The sequence below is a fragment of the Symsagittifera roscoffensis genome, chromosome 2, assembly GCF_963678635.1.
Source record: "Symsagittifera roscoffensis chromosome 2, txSymRosc1.1, whole genome shotgun sequence".
NCBI classification, from domain to species: Eukaryota; Metazoa; Xenacoelomorpha; order Acoela; family Convolutidae; genus Symsagittifera; species Symsagittifera roscoffensis.
In genome coordinates this window covers 25,164,263-25,180,592 of record NC_087063.1, presented here as the reverse complement: position 1 = coordinate 25,180,592, position 16,330 = coordinate 25,164,263, and the positions used below count along the sequence as shown (strand labels likewise).

At 35.1% G+C, this 16,330-nt stretch overlaps 3 protein-coding genes and 10 non-coding genes across 18 annotated transcripts in view; 12 read left to right on the top strand and 1 right to left on the bottom strand.

Annotated features, from left to right (window-relative positions):
• The window catches only part of LOC134840457 (adenylate kinase isoenzyme 6-like), a 478,618-nt gene that overhangs the window by 107,646 nt on the left and 354,642 nt on the right, over positions 1–16,330 (top strand). The gene's annotated exons all lie outside the window — the stretch shown is intronic.
• The window catches only part of LOC134840454 (calmodulin-lysine N-methyltransferase-like), a 525,993-nt gene that overhangs the window by 212,224 nt on the left and 297,439 nt on the right, over positions 1–16,330 (bottom strand). The window lies entirely within an intron of this gene.
• The window catches only part of LOC134839350 (protocadherin Fat 1-like), a 216,854-nt gene that overhangs the window by 17,883 nt on the left and 182,641 nt on the right, over positions 1–16,330 (top strand). The gene's annotated exons all lie outside the window — the stretch shown is intronic.
• Trnat-agu (transfer RNA threonine (anticodon AGU)) lies at positions 7,032–7,104 on the top strand. The gene has a single exon. It is a non-coding gene; the product is annotated as a tRNA-Thr (tRNA).
• On the top strand, positions 7,574–7,646 carry Trnan-auu (transfer RNA asparagine (anticodon AUU)). Its single transcript has one exon. It is a non-coding gene; the product is annotated as a tRNA-Asn (tRNA).
• Positions 8,116–8,188, top strand: Trnat-agu (transfer RNA threonine (anticodon AGU)). Its single transcript has one exon. It is a non-coding gene; the product is annotated as a tRNA-Thr (tRNA).
• Trnat-agu (transfer RNA threonine (anticodon AGU)) lies at positions 8,664–8,736 on the top strand. Its single transcript has one exon. It is a non-coding gene; the product is annotated as a tRNA-Thr (tRNA).
• Positions 9,463–9,535, top strand: Trnat-agu (transfer RNA threonine (anticodon AGU)). The gene has a single exon. It is a non-coding gene; the product is annotated as a tRNA-Thr (tRNA).
• Trnat-agu (transfer RNA threonine (anticodon AGU)) lies at positions 10,010–10,082 on the top strand. Its single transcript has one exon. It is a non-coding gene; the product is annotated as a tRNA-Thr (tRNA).
• On the top strand, positions 12,159–12,231 carry Trnat-agu (transfer RNA threonine (anticodon AGU)). The gene has a single exon. It is a non-coding gene; the product is annotated as a tRNA-Thr (tRNA).
• On the top strand, positions 12,693–12,765 carry Trnat-agu (transfer RNA threonine (anticodon AGU)). Its single transcript has one exon. It is a non-coding gene; the product is annotated as a tRNA-Thr (tRNA).
• On the top strand, positions 14,844–14,916 carry Trnat-agu (transfer RNA threonine (anticodon AGU)). Its single transcript has one exon. It is a non-coding gene; the product is annotated as a tRNA-Thr (tRNA).
• Trnat-agu (transfer RNA threonine (anticodon AGU)) lies at positions 15,907–15,979 on the top strand. The gene has a single exon. It is a non-coding gene; the product is annotated as a tRNA-Thr (tRNA).

Genomic DNA, 16,330 nt, shown 5'->3' with positions numbered 1-16,330 from the left:
CTGAAGTTTTTTTCTTTCCAGGAAGAAAATGGATCATTTTCACGTGCATCGTTTGCTAGCGCAGTTCTTGGGCGGATTTGAACCAACGATCTCCTGTTTACTAGACAGGCCCTTCAACTGCTAAGCCATAAGACTTGTAACTTTTAGTTTTTTTCGATTTTAAGTTTTGTGTTTTTGTTCGAAGCACGTATGCCATTTGAAGTTGATTGACTTATAGTTAGTTTTTTGTTTCATTCCCGGAAATTGAGTAGAATTTTCATTACCTTGGAAAATGCTAGATTTTTTTACTTTATAGGAAGAAAAGAAATATTTTTCTGCGAATTTTTTGCTAGCAAAGATTTTGGGCGGAGTTGAACAACGGATATCCGGTTTACTAGCCAGAAGCCTTCACCGCTAAGCCACAAGACCTGATGTTTTTTTAGTTTTTTCGATTAAAAATTTTGTGTTTTTGGTCCAAGCACGTCTTTCATTTGTAGATGCTTGACTGATAGTTTTTTTTTCATTACCGGAAATTGAGTAAAATTTTCATTATCTCAGAAATTGCTAATTTTTTTTCTTTCCTGGAAGAAAACGAATATTTTTCCTGCGAATTGTTTGCTATCACAGTCTTGGGCGGGTTGGAACCACGGATCTCCTGTTTGCTAGACAAGAGATTTAGACAGGCTTTAACTGCTGAGCCAAAAGACCTGTTGATTTATGGTTTTTCGCTTTAAATTTATGTATTTCTGTTCCAAGTACGTATGTCATTTTTAGTTGCTTGACTTATAGTTTTTTCTTCCTGGAAATTGAGTAGAATTTTCATTACCTTGGAAAATGCTAGATTTTTTTACTTTATAGGAAGAAAAGAAATATTTTTCTGCGAATTTTTTGCTAGCAAAGATTTTGGGCGGAGTTGAACAACGGATATCCGGTTTACTAGCCAGAAGCCTTCACCGCTAAGCCACAAGACCTGATGTTTTTTTAGTTTTTTCGATTAAAAATTTTGTGTTTTTGGTCCAAGCACGTCTTTCATTTGTAGATGCTTGACTGATAGTTTTTTTTTCATTACCGGAAATTGAGTAAAATTTTCATTATCTAAGAAATTGCTAATTTTTTTTCTTTCCTGGAAGAAAACGAATATTTTTCCTGCGAAATGTTTGCTGGCGTAGGTCTTGTGCGGATTTGAACCACCGATCACCTATTTATAGATTATCGCTTTAGCCTCTAAGCTACAAGAATGATTGGTTTCTTTTTTTTCCGATTCAAAATTATTTGCTCTTGTTCCTAAGACCTGTCATTTGCTATTGCTTGACTTAAAGTTTTTTGTGCGGAAATTGGGGAGAATTTTCAAAATCTTGGAAACTGCTGAAGTTTTTTTCTTTCCAGGAAGAAAATGGATCATTTTCACGTGCATCGTTTGCTAGCGCAGTTCTTGGGCGGATTTGAACCAACGATCTCCTGTTTACTAGACAGGCCCTTCAACTGCTAAGCCATAAGACTTGTAACTTTTAGTTTTTTTTCGATTTTAAGTTTTGTGTTTTTGTTCGAAGCACGTATGCCATTTGAAGTTGATTGACTTATAGTTAGTTTTTTGTTTCATTCCCGGAAATTGAGTAGAATTTTCATTACCTTGGAAAATGCTAGATTTTTTTACTTTATAGGAAGAAAAGAAATATTTTTCTGCGAATTTTTTGCTAGCAAAGATTTTGGGCGGAGTTGAACAACGGATATCCGGTTTACTAGCCAGAAGCCTTCACCGCTAAGCCACAAGACCTGATGTTTTTTTAGTTTTTTCGATTAAAAATTTTGTGTTTTTGGTCCAAGCACGTCTTTCATTTGTAGATGCTTGACTGATAGTTTTTTTTTCATTACCGGAAATTGAGTAAAATTTTCATTATCTCAGAAATTGCTAATTTTTTTTCTTTCCTGGAAGAAAACGAATATTTTTCCTGCGAATTGTTTGCTATCACAGTCTTGGGCGGGTTGGAACCACGGATCTCCTGTTTGCTAGACAAGAGATTTAGACAGGCTTTAACTGCTGAGCCAAAAGACCTGTTGATTTATGGTTTTTCGCTTTAAATTTATGTATTTCTGTTCCAAGTACGTATGTCATTTTTAGTTGCTTGACTTATAGTTTTTTCTTCCTGGAAATTGAGTAGAATTTTCATTACCTTAAAAAATTCTAGATTTTGTTTTCAGGAAGAAAGTGAATAATTTTGCTGTGCACTGTTTGCTAGCGCAGGTTTTGGGCGGATTTGAACCCCCGATCTCCTGTTTACTAGACAGGCGCGTTAAATGCTGGGTTACAAGAATTGTTGCTTTAAAATTTTTCGATTCAAAGTTATGTGTTTCTGTTCCAAGCACGTATGCCATTTGAAATTGGTTAACTTATAGTTTTTTTTTCAGTCCCGGAAATTGAGAAGAATTTTTATTTCCTTGAAAAATGCTGTATTTTTCTTATTTCCAGGAAGAAAATAATCTTTTCCTGCGAATGGTCTGCTAGCACAGGTCTTGGGCGGATTTGAATCTATTTACTAGACAGGCGCTTTATTCGCTAGGACACAAGACCTGTTGAATATATGTTTTTCGATTTAAAATTATGTGTTTTTGTTCCAAGCACATATGTCATTTTTAGTTGCTTGACTTATTGTTTTTTTCATTCGTGGAAATGGTGTAGAATTTTCATTATCTCGGATAATACTAGTTTTTTTTTCTTTCCAGGAAGAAATTGAATCTCTTTCCTGCGAATTGTTTGCTGGCGCAGGTCTTGGGAGGTTTTGAACCACCGATCACTTGTTCACTAGAGAGGCTTTTAAGGCTAAGACACAAGACCTGATGGTTTCGCTGTTTTTGATTTCAATTTTTTTTTACTTTTGTTCCAAGTACGTATGTCATTTTTAGTTGCTTGACTTAAAGTTATTTTTCTTCCTGGAAATTGAGTAGAATGTTCATTACCTTGAAAAATGCTAGATTTTTTTTTCAGGAAGAAAATGAATAATTTTGCTGTTCACTGTTTGCTAGCGCAGGTTTTGGGCGGATTTGAACCCCCGATCTCCTGTTTACTAGACAGGCGCGTTAAATGCTGGGTTACAAGAACTGTTTCTTTTAGATTTTTTGATTTAAAGTTATGTGTTTCTGTTCCAAGCACGTATGCCATTTGAAATTGGTTAACTTATAGTTTTTTTTTTCAGTCCCGGAAATTGAGAAGAATTTTTATTTCCTTGAAAAATGCTGTATTTTTCTTATTTCCAGGAAGAAAATAATCTTTTCCTGCGAATGGTCTGCTAGCACAGGTCTTGGGCGGATTTGAATCTATTTACTAGACAGGCGCTTTAACCGCTAAGACACAAGACCTGTTGAATATATGTTTTTCGATTTAAAATTATGTGTTTTTGTTCCAAGCACGTATGTCATTTTTAGTTGCTTGACTTATTGTTTTTTTCATTCGTGGAAATGGTGTAGAATTTTCATTATCTCGGATAATACTAGTTTTTTTTTCTTTCCAGGAAGAAATTGAATCTCTTTCCTGCGAATTGTTTGCTGGCGCAGGTCTTGGGAGGTTTTGAACCACCGATCACTTGTTCACTAGAGAGGCTTTTAAGGCTAAGACACAAGACCTGATGGTTTCGCTGTTTTTGATTTCAATTTTTTTTTACTTTTGTTCCAAGTACGTATGTCATTTTTAGTTGCTTGACTTAAAGTTATTTTTCTTCCTGGAAATTGAGTAGAATTTTCATTACCTTGAAAAATGCTAGATTTTTTTTTTCAGGAAGAAAATGAATAATTTTGCTGTTCACTGTTTGCTAGCGCAGGTTTTGGGCGGATTTGAACCCCCGATCTCCTGTTTACTAGACAGGCGCGTTAAATGCTGGGTTACAAGAACTGTTTCTTTTAGATTTTTCGATTTAAAGTTATGTGTTTCTGTTCCAAGCACGTATGCCATTTGAAATTGGTTAACTTATAGTTTTTTGTTTCAGTCCCGGAAATTGAGAAGAATTTTCATTACCTTGAAAAATGCTGTATTTTTCTTATTTCCAGGAAGAAAATAATCTTTTCCTGCGAATGGTCTGCTAGCACAGGTCTTGGGCGGATTTGAATCTATTTATTAGACAGGCGCTTTAACCGCTAAGACACAAGACCTGTTGAATATATGTTTTTCGATTTAAAATTATGTGTTTTTGTTCCAAGCACGTATGTCATTTTTAGTTGCTTGACTTATTGTTTTTTTCATTCGTGGAAATGGTGTAGAGTTTTCATTACCTCGAAAAATGCTAGATTTTTTTTTCTTTTCACTTTTCAGGAAGAAAATGCATATGTTTCCTGTCCACTGTTTGCTAGCACAGGTCTTGGGCGGATTTAACCACCGATCTCCTGTTTACTAGACAGGCGCTTTAACCGCTAAGACACATGACCTGTTGAGTTTATGTTCTCGATATAAAATTATGTGTTTTTGTTCCAAGCATGTATATGTCATTTGAAGTTGATTGACTTATATATTTTTGTTTCATTCGCGGGAATTGAGTAGAATTTTCATTATCTCGGATAATGCTAGATTTTTTTTCTTTCCAGGAAGAATTTGAGTCTTTTTCCTGCGAATTGTTTGCTTGCGCAGGTCTTGAGAGGTTTTGAACCACCGATCTCCTGTTTACTAGACAGTCACTTTGAATGCTGAGCCACAAGATCGGGTGAATTTAGATTTTCGATTTAAAATCATGTGTTTCTGTTCCAAGCACGTATGTCATTTTTAGTTGCTTGACTTATAGTTTTTTTGTTTCATTCGCGGGAATTGAGTAGAATTTTCATTATCACGCATAATGCTAGTTTTTTTTTCTTTCCAGGAAGAACTTGAATCTTTTTCCTGTGCATTGTTTGCAAGCGCAAGTCTTGGGCGGATTTGAACTACTGATCACCTGTTTCCTCGACAGGCACTGTAACCGCTAAGCTACAAGACTTGTCGAATATAGGATTTTGTTTTAATGTTATGTGTTTTTGTTCCAAGCATGTATTTCATTTGTAGTTGCATGTTTTTCATTTGTAGAGTTTTTCGCTTCAAAATTATGCGGTTTTGTTCCAAGCACGTATGTCATTTTTAGTTGCTTGACTTATAGTTTTTTATTCCTGGAAAATGAGTACAATTTTCATTACCTTGAAAAATGATAGATTTTTTTCTTTTCAGGAAGAAAAAGAATATTTTTCCTGTCCACTGTTTGCTAGCACAGGTCGTGGGAGGATTTGAAACCCCGATCTCCTGTTTACTAGACAGGCGCTTTAACCGCTAAGCCACAAGACCTGATAATTTTATGTTTTTTATTTAACATTGTGTTTTTGTTCCAAGCACGTATGTCATTTTTTAGTTGCTTGACTTATAGTTTTTTTTATTCCTGGAAATTGAGTAGAAATTTCATTACCTTGAAAAATGCTAGATTTTTTTTTCAGGAAAAAAATGAATAATTTTGCTGTGCACTGTTTGCTAGCGCAGGTTTTGGGCGGAAGTTAACCCCCGATCTCCTGTTTACTAGACAGTCGCTTTAAATGCTGCACCACAAGAACTGTTCCTTGTTGATTTTGCGATGTAAAGTTATGTGTTTCTGTTCCAAGCACGTATGCCATTTGAAGTTGGTTAACTTATAGTTTTTTGTTTCATTCCCGGAAATTGAAAAGAATTTTCATTTCCTTGGTAAATGCGAATTTTTTTTCTTTCCATGAAGAAAATAATTTTTTTTTTCCTGCGAATAGTTTGCTAGCACAGGTTCAGGTCGCATTTGAATCTGTTTACTAGACAGGAGCTTTAAACAGGTCTTGTGGCTTAGCGGTTAAAGCGCCTGTCTAGTAAAGAGGAGATCGGTAGTTCAAATCCGCCCAGGAACTGAGCTAACCATGAATTCGCAGGATGAAGACCCATCTTGTTCCTGGAAGAAAAAATATAGCTTTTTACAAGGTATTGAAGCTTCCATTCATTTTCTGGGAATGAAACAAAAAAACTATAAGTCAAGCAACTTTAAATGACAAACGTGTTAAGAAAAAGAACAAACAATTTTGAATCGGAAACCCTGAAACCAACAATTCTAGTGGCTTAGGGTATAAGGATCCTGTGTATATAACAGGAGGTGGGTGGTTCGAATCCGCCCAGAAGCTGCTCTAGAAATTTTAAAAAAGGAAATAGAATCATACTATTCTTGAAAAGAAAAAAGATAACAATATAGCTTTTTCCAAGGTATCGAAACTTCCATTCCTTTTCTGGGAAAAAACAAAAAATTTGAAGTCAATCGACTTCAAATGACATACCTATATGGAACAAAAACACATGATTTTAAAGAAAAACAAAACTAAAACGAACCGGTCTTGTGGCTTAGCGGTTAAAGCGCCTGTCTAGTAAATAGAAGATCGGTTGTTCGAATCCGCTCAAGACCTGAGCTAACTAACAATTAAGAGGATGAAGATCCATCTTGTTCCTGGAAGAAAAAATATAGATTTTTCCAAGGTATTGAAGCTTCCATTCATTTTCTGAGAATGAAACAAAAAACTATAAGTCAAGCAACTTTAAATGACAAACGTGTTAAGAAAAAGAACAAACAATTTTGAATCGGAAACCCTGAAACCAACAATTCTATTGGCTTAGGGTATAAGGATCCTGTGTATATAACAGGAGGTGGGAGGTTCGAATCCACCCAGAAACTGCGCTAGAAAGCAAAAAAGGAAATAGAATCATCTTATTCTTGGAAAGAAAAAAGAAAACAATATAGCTTTTTCCAAGGTATCGGAACTTCCATTCCTTTTCTGGGAAAGAAACAAAATTTTTTTTTAAAAATCAATCGACTTCAAATGACATACCTATATGGAACAAAAACACATGATTTTAAATAAAAAAAACTGAAACCAATACATCTTATTCTTGGAAAGAAAAAGAAAACAATATAGCTTTCTCCAAAGTATCGAAACTTCCATTCCTTTTCTGAGAAAGAAACAAAAAATTTGAAGTCAATCGACTTCAAATGACATACCTATATGGAACAAAAACACATGATTTTAAATAAAAAAAACTAAAAGGAACAGGTCTTGTGGCTTAGCGGTTAAAGCGCCTGTCTAGTATAGAGGAGATCGGTGGTTCAAATCCGCCCAAGACCTGAGCTAACTAACAATTCGTAGGATGAAGATCCATCTTGTTCCTGGAAGAAAAATATAGCTTGTTCCAAGATATTGTAACTTCCATTCATTTTCTGGGAATGAAACAAAAAAACTATAAGTCAAGCAACTTCAAATGACAAACGTCTTAAGAAAAAGAACAAACAATTTCGAATCGGAAACCGTGAAACCAACAATTGTTGTGGCTTAGGGGATAAGGATCATGTGTATATAACAGGAGGTCTGTGGTTCGAATCCGCCCAGAAACTGCTCTAGAAATTAAAAAAAAAGGAAATAGAATCATCTTATTCTTGGAAAGAAAAAACAAAACAATATAGCTTTTTCCAAGGTATCGAAACTTCCATTCCTTTTCTGGGAAAGAAACAAAATTTTTTAAGTCAATCGACTTCAAATGACATACCTATTTGGAACAAAAACACATGATTTTAAATCATAAAAACCAAAATCAACATGTCTTGTGGCTTAGCGGTAAAAGCGCCTGTCTATTAAACAGGAGATCGGTAGTTCAAATCCGCCCAAGACCTGAGCTAACTAAGAATTCGCAGGGTGAAGATCCATCTTGTTCCTGGAAGAAAAAATATAGCTTTTTCCAAGGTATTGAAACTTCCATTCATTTTCTGGGAATGAAACAAAAAAACTATAAGTCAAGCAACTTCAAATGACAAACGTGTTAAGAAAAAGAACAAACAATTTTGAATTGGAAACCTGAAACCAACAATTCGAGTGGCTTAGGGTATAAGGATCCTGTGTATATAACAGGAGTTCGGTGGTTCGAGTCCACACAGAAACTGCGCTAGAAATAAAAAAAGGAAATAGAATCATCTTATTCTTGGAAAGAAAAAAGAAAACAATATAGCTTTTTCCAAGGTATCGAAACTTCCATTCCTTTTCTGGGAAAGAAACAAATTTTTTTTTAAGTCAATCGACTGCAAATGACACACCTATATGGAACAAAAACACATGATTTTAGGTAAAAAAACACTATAACCAACAGGTCTTGTGGCTTAGCGGTTAAAGCGCCTGTCTAGTAAACTGGAGATCGGTGGTTCAAATCCGCCCAAGACCTGAGCTAACTAACAATTCGCAGGATGAAGCTCCATCTTGTTCCTGGATGATAAAATATAACTTTTTCCAAGGTATTGAAACTTCCATTCATTTTCTGGGAAGGAAACAAAAACTATAAGTCAAGCAACTTCAAATGACAAACGTGTTAAGAAAAAGAACAAACACTTTCGAATCGGAAAACATGAAACCTACAATTCTTGTGGCTTAGGGGATAAGGATCCTGTGTATATAACCGGAGGTCGGTGCTCGAATCCTCCCAGAATCTGCTCTAGAAATAATATAAAAAAGGAAATAGAATCATCTTATTCTTGGAAAGAAAAAAGAAAATAATATAGCTTTTTCCAAGGTATCGAAACTTCCATTCCTTTTCTGGGAAAGAAACAAAATTTTTTTTCAGTCAATCGACTTCAAATGACATACCTATATGGAACAAAAACACATGATTTTAGATTAAAAAAAAAACACTATAACCTACAGGTCTTGTGGCTTAGCGGTTAAAGAGCCTGTCTAGTAAACAGGAGATCGGTGGTTCAAATCCGCCCAAGACCTGAGCTAACTAACAATTCGCAGGATGAAGCTCCATCTTGTTCCTGGATGATGAAATATAACTTTTTCCAAGGTATTGAAACTTCCATTCATTTTCTGGGAAGGAATCAAAAACTATAAGTCAAGCAACTTCAAATGACAAACGTGTTAAGAAAAAGATCAAACACTTTCGAATCGGAAAACATGAAACCAACAATTCTAGTGGCTTAGGGGATAGGATAATGTGTAGGTCGATGGTTCGAATCTGCCCAGAAACTGCGCTAGAAGTATAAAAAAGGAAATAGAATGATCTTATTCTCGGAAAGTAAAAAGAAAACAATATAGCTTTTTCAAGGTGTCGAAACTTCCATTCCTTTTCTGGGAACGAAACAACAAATTTTTAAGTCAATCGACTTCAAATGACTTACGTATATGGAACAAAGACACATGATTTTAGATAAAAAATACTATAACCAACAGGTCTTGTGGCTTAGCGGTTTAACCGACTGTCTATGTAACAGGAGATCGGTGGTTCAAATCCGCCCAAGACCTGAGCTAACTAACAATTCGCAGGATGAAGCTCCATCTTGTTCCTGGATGATAAAATATAACTTTTTCCAAGGTATTGAAACTTCCATTCATTTTCTGGGAAGGAAACAAATTTTTTTTAAAGTCAATCGACTGCAAATGACACACCTATATGGAACAAAAACACATGATTTTAGGTAAAAAAAAACACTATAACCAACAGGTCTTGTGGCTTAGCGGTTAAAGCGCCTGTCTAGTAAACAGGAGATCGGTGGTTCAAATCCGCCCAAGACCTGAGCTAACTAACAATTCGCAGGATGAAGCTCCATCTTGTTCCTGGATGATAAAATATAACTTTTTCCAAGGTATTGAAACTTCCATTCATTTTCTGGGAAGGAAACAAAAACTATAAGTCAAGCAACTTCAAATGACAAACGTGTTAAGAAAAAGAACAAACACTTTCGAATCGGAAAACATGAAACCAACAATTCTTGTGGCTTAGGGGATAAGGATCCTGTGTATATAACCGGATGTCGGTGCTCGAATCCTCCCAGAATCTGCTCTAGAAATAATATAAAAAAGGAAATAGAATCATCTTATTCTTGGAAAGAAAAAAGAAAATAATATAGCTTTTTCCAAGGTATCGAAACTTCCATTCCTTTTCTGGGAAAGAAACAAAATTTTTTTTCAGTCAATCGACTTCAAATGACATACCTATATGGAACAAAAACACATGATTTTAGATAAAAAAAAAACACTATAACCTACAGGTCTTGTGGCTTAGCGGTTAAAGAGCCTGTCTAGTAAACAGGAGATCGGTGGTTCAAATCCGCCCAAGACCTGAGCTAACTAACAATTCGCAGGATGAAGCTCCATCTTGTTCCTGGATGATGAAATATAACTTTTTCCAAGGTATTGAAACTTCCATTCATTTTCTGGGAAGGGATCAAAAACTATAAGTCAAGCAACTTCAAATGACAAACGTGTTAAGAAAAAGATCAAACACTTTCGAATCGGAAAACATGAAACCAACAATTCTAGTGGCTTAGGGGATAGGATAATGTGTAGGTCGATGGTTCGAATCTGCCCAGAAACTGCGCTAGAAGTATAAAAAAGGAAATAGAATGATCTTATTCTCGGAAAGTAAAAAGAAAACAATATAGCTTTTTCAAGGTGTCGAAACTTCCATTCCTTTTCTGGGAACGAAACAACAAATTTTTAAGTCAATCGACTTCAAATGACTTACGTATATGGAACAAAGACACATGATTTTAGATAAAAAATACTATAACCAACAGGTCTTGTGGCTTAGCGGTTTAACCGACTGTCTATGTAACAGGAGATCGGTGGTTCAAATTCCGCCCTAGGCCTGAGCTAGCTAACAATTCGCAGGATAATGCACCGTCTTGTTCCAGGAAAAAAAATTGTGCTTTTTCAAATGTATTGAAACTTCCATTCATTTTCTGGGAATGAAACAAAAAACTATAAGTCAAGCAACTTCAAATGACAAACGTGTTAAGAAAAAGAACAAACAATTTCGAATCGGAAACCGTGAAACCAACAATTCTTGTGGCTTAGGGGATAAGGATCCTGTGTATATAACCGGAGGTCGGTGCTCGAATCCTCCCAGAAACTGCTCTAGAAATAATAAAAAAAAAGGAAAGAGAATCATCTTATTCTTGGAAAGAAAAAACAAAACAATATAGCTTTTTCCAAGGTATCGAAACTTCCATTCCTTTTCTGGGAAAGAAACAAATTTTTTTTTAAGTCAATCGACTTCAAATGACATACCTATTTGGAACAAAAACACATGATTTTAAATCATAAAAACTAAAAGCAACATGTCTTGTGGCTTAGCGGTTAAAGCGCCTGTCTAGTAAACAGGAGATCGGAGGTACAAATCCGCCCAAGACCTGAGATAACTAACAATTCGTAGGATGAAGATTCATCTTGTTCCTGGACGAAAAAATATAGCTTGTTCCAAGGTAGTGTAACTTCCATTCATTTTCTGGGAACGAAACAAAAAACTATAAGTCAAGCAATTTCAAATGACAAACGTGTTAAGAAAAAAAACAAACAATTTTGAATCCGAAACCGTGAAACCAACAATTCTGGTGGCTTAGGGGATAAGGATACTGTGTATATTACAGCGATGGTTCGAATCCGCCCAGAAACTGCGCTAGAGATTAAAAAAAACGAAATAGAATGATCTTATTCTTGGAAAGAAAAAAAAACACTATAGTTTTTTCCAAGGTATCGAAACTTCCATTCCTTTTCTGGGAAAGAAACAACAAATTTTTAAGTCAATCGACTTCAAATGACATACCTATATGCAACAAAGACACATGATTTTAAATCAAAACAACTAGAAGCAACAGCTCTTGTGGCTTAGCGGTTAAAGCACCTGTCTAGTTAACAGTAGATCGGTGGGTCAAATCCGCCCAAGACCTGAGCTAATTAACAATTCGTAGGATGAAGATCCATCTTGTTCCTGGAAGAAAAAATATAGCTTTTTCCAAGGTATTGAAACTTCCATTCATTTTCTTGGAATGAAACAAAAAACTTTAAGTCAAGCAACTTCAAATGACAAACGTGTTAAGAAAAAGATCAAACAATTTTGAATCGAAAGTTTTGAAACCACCAATTCTTGTGGCTTAGGGGATAAGGATACTGTGTATATAACAGCGATGGTTCGAATCCGCCCAGAAACTGCGCTAGAAATTTGAAAAAAAAAAGGAAATAGAATGATCTTAATCTTGGAAAGAAAAAAGAAAACACTATGGCTTTTTCCAAGGTATCGAAACTTTCATTCCTTTTCTGGGAAAGAAACAACAAATTTTTAAGTCAATCGACTTCAAATGACATACCTATATGGAACAAAGACACATGATTTTAAATTAAAACAACTAGAAGCAACAGGTCTTGTGGCTTAGCGGTTAAAGCACCTGTCTAGTTAACAGGAGAGCGTTGGTTCAAATCCGCCCAAGACCTGAGCTAACTAACAATTCGTAGGATGAAGATCCATGTTGTTCCTGAAGAAAAAATAAAGCTTTTTACAAGGTATTGAAACTTCCATTCATTTTCTGGAAATGAAACAAAAAACTATAAGTCAAGCAACTTCAAATGACAAACGTGTTAAAAAAAGAACAAACAATTTTGAATCGGAAAACTTGAAACCAATAGTTCTTGTGGGTTAGGGGATAAGGATTCTGTGTATCTAACAGCGATGGTACGAATCCGCCCAGAAACTGCGCTAGAAGTATAAAAAAGGAAATAGAAAGATTTTATTCTTGGAAAGAAAAAAGAAAACACTATAGCTTTTTCCAAGGTATCGAAACTTTCATTCCTTTTCTGGGAAAGAAACAACAAATTTTTAAGTCAATCGACTTCAAATGACATACCTATATGGAACAAAGACACATGATTTTAAATCAAAACAACTAGAAGCAACAGGTCTTGTGGCTTAGTGGTTAAAGCACCTGTCTAGTTAACAGGAGAGCGTTGGTTCAAATCCGCCCAAGACCTGAGCTAACTAACAATTCATAGGATGAAGATCCATCTTGTTGCTGAAGAAAAAATAAAGCTTTTTCCAAGGTATTGAAACTTCCATTCATTTTCTGGAAATGAAACAAAAAACTATAAGTCAAGCAACTTCAAATGACAAACGTGTTAAGAAAAAGAACAAACAATTTTGAATCGGAAATCTTGAAACCAGCAGTTCTTGTGGCTTAGGGGATAAGGATTCTGTGTATCTAACAGCGATGGTACGAATCCGCCCAGAAACTGCGCTAGAAGTATAAAAAAGGAAATAGAATGATCTTATTCTTGGAAAGTAAAAAGAAAACAATATAGCTTTTTTCAAGGTATCGAAACTTCCATTCCTTTTCTGGAAAAGAAACAAAAAAATTTAAGTCAATCGACTTCAAATGACATACCTATATGGAACAAAAATACATGATTTTAAATCAAAAAAAGTACAAGCAACATGTCTTGTGGCTTAGCGGTTAAAGCGCCTGTCAAGTAAACAGGAGATCGGTGGTTTAAATCCGCCCAAGACCTGAGCTAACTAACAATTCGTAGGATGAAGATCCTTCTTGTTCCTGGAAGAAAAAATATAGCTTGTTCCAAGGTATTGAAACTTCCATTCATTTTCTGGGAATGAAACAAAAAACTATAAGTCAAGCAACTTCAAATGACAAACGTGTTAAGAAAAAGAACAAACAATTTTGAATCGGAAAACTTGAAACCACCAATTCTTGTGGCTTAGGGGATAAGGATACTGTGTATATAACAGCGATGGTTCGAATCCGCCCAGAAACTGCGCTAGAAATTTAAAAAAAAAGGAAATAGAATAATTTTATTCTTGGAAAGAAAAAAGAAAACACTATAGCTTTTTCCAAGGTATCGAAACTTTCATTCCTTTTCTGGGAAAGAAACAAAAAATTTTTAAGTCAATCGACTTCAAATGACATACCTATATGGAACAAAGACACATGATTTTAAATCAAAACAACTAGAAGCAACAGGTCTTGTGGCTTAGTGGTTAAAGCACCTGTCTAGTTAACAGGAGAGCGTTGGTTGAAATCCGCCCAAGACCTGAGCTAACTAACAATTCGTAGGATGAAGATCCATCTTGTTCCTGAAGAAAAAATAAAGCTTTTTCCAAGGTATTGAAACTTCCATTCATTTTCTGGAAATGAAACAAAAAACTATAAGTCAAGCAACTTCAAATGACAAACGTGTTAAGAAAAAGAACAAACAATTTTGAATCGGAAATCTTGAAACCAACAGTTCTTGTGGCTTAGGGGATAAGGATACTGTGTATATAACAGCGATGGTACGAATCCGCCCAGAAACTGCGCTAGAAGTATAAAAAAGGAAATAGAATGATCTTATTCTTGGAAAGTAAAAAGAAAACAATATAGCTTTTTTCAAGGTATCGAAACTTCCATTCCTTTTCTGGAAAAGAAACAAAAAAAATTTAAGTCAATCGACTTCAAATGACATACCTATATGGAACAAAAATACACGATTTTAAATCAAAAAAAGTACAAGCAACAGGTCTTGTGGCTTAGCGGTTTAAGCGACTGTCTAGTTAACAGGAGATCGGTGGTTCAACTTCCGCCCAAGGCCTGAGCTAGCTAACAATTCGCAGGATAAAGCACCATCTTGTTCCAGTAAGAAAATAATTTTTTTTCAAAGGTATTGAAAATTCCATTCTTTTTCTGGGAATGAAACAAAAAAACTATAAGTCAAGCAACTTCAAATGACAAACGTGTTAAGAAAAAGAACAAACAATTTTGAATCGGAAAACTTGAAACCAACAATTCTTGTGGCTTAGGGGATAAGGATACTGTGTATATTACAGCGATGGTTCGAATCCGCCCAGAAACTGCGCTAGAAATTCAAAAAAAAACGAAATAGAATGATCTTACTCTTGGAAAGAAAAGAGAAAACACTATAGTTTTTTCCAAGGTATCGAAACTTCCATTCCTTTTCTGGGAAAGAAACAAAAAAAATTTTTAAAGTCAATCGACTTCAAATGACATACCTATATGGAACAAAGACACATGATTTTAAATTTTAAAAAAATAGAAGCAATAGGTCTTGTGGCTTAGCGGTTAAAGCACCTGTCTAGTAAACAGGAGATCGGTGGTTCAAATCCGACCAAAACCTGAGCTAACTAACAAGTCGTAGGATGAAGATCCATCTTGTTCCTGAAGAAAAACTATAGCTTTTTCCAAGGTATTTAAACTTCCATTCATTTTCTGGAAATGAAACAAAAAACTATAAGTCAAGCAACTTCAAATGACAAACGTGTTAAGAAAAAGAACAAACTATTTTGAATCGGAAAACTTGAAACCAACAGTTCTTGTGGCTTAGGGGATAAGGATACTGTATATAACAGCGATGGTTAGAATCCGCCCAGAAACTGCGCTAGAAATTTAAAAAAAAGGAAATAGAATGATCTTTTTCTTGGAAAGAAAAAAGAAAACACTATAGCTTTTTCCAAGGTATCGAAACTTCCATTCCTTTTCTGGTAAAGAAAAAAAAATTAAAGTCAATCAACTTCAAATGACATACCTATATAGAACAGAAACACATCATTCTAAATCAAAGAAACGAAAAGCAACAGGTGTTGTGGCTTAGCGGTTAAAGCGCCTGGCGACGACACAGGAGATCGGTGGTTCAAATCCGACCAAGGACTGAGCTAGCTAGCAATTCGCAGGAAATAGAACCATCTTGTCCCTGGAAAGAAAAACAAATTAGCATTTACCACGGTATTGAAAATTCTACTCAATTTCCGAACAAAAAAAACTATAAGGCACGCAACGACAAATGACAAATGGTTTCAGAAAAAGAACAAACAATTTCGCACCGGAAAACATGATAGCAACAATTCTAGGGGATAAGGATCCTGTATAAGGAACAGGAGGTCGATGGTTCGAATCCGCCCAGAAACTGCGCTAGAAATGAAAAAAAAGGAAATGGAATTATCTTATTCTTGGAAAGAAAAAACAAAACAATATAGCTTTTTCCAAGATATCGAAAATGCATTCCTTTTCTGGGAAAGAAACAAAAAATTTTTAAGTCAATCGACTTCAAATGACATACCTATATGGAATAAAAACACATGATTTTAAATCAAAAATACTAAAATGAACAGGTCTTGTGGCTTTGCGGTTAAAGCGCCTGTCTAGTAAACAGGAGATCGGTGGTTCAAATCCGCCCAAGACCTGAGCTAACTAACAACTCGTAGAATGAAGATCCTTCTTGTTCCTGGAAGAAAAAATAAAGCTTTTTACAAGGTATTGAAACTTCCATTCATTTTCTGGAAATGAAACAAAAAACTATAAGTCAAGCAACTTCAAATGACAAACGTGTTAAAAAAAGAACAAACAATTTTGAATCGGAAAACTTGAAACCAATAGTTCTTGTGGGTTAGGAGATAAGGATTCTGTGTATCTAACAGCGATGGTACGAATCCGCCCAGAAACTGCGCTAGAAGTATAAAAAAGGAAATAGAAAGATTTTATTCTTGGAAAGAAAAAAGAAAACACTATAGCTTTTTCCAAGGTATCGAAACTTT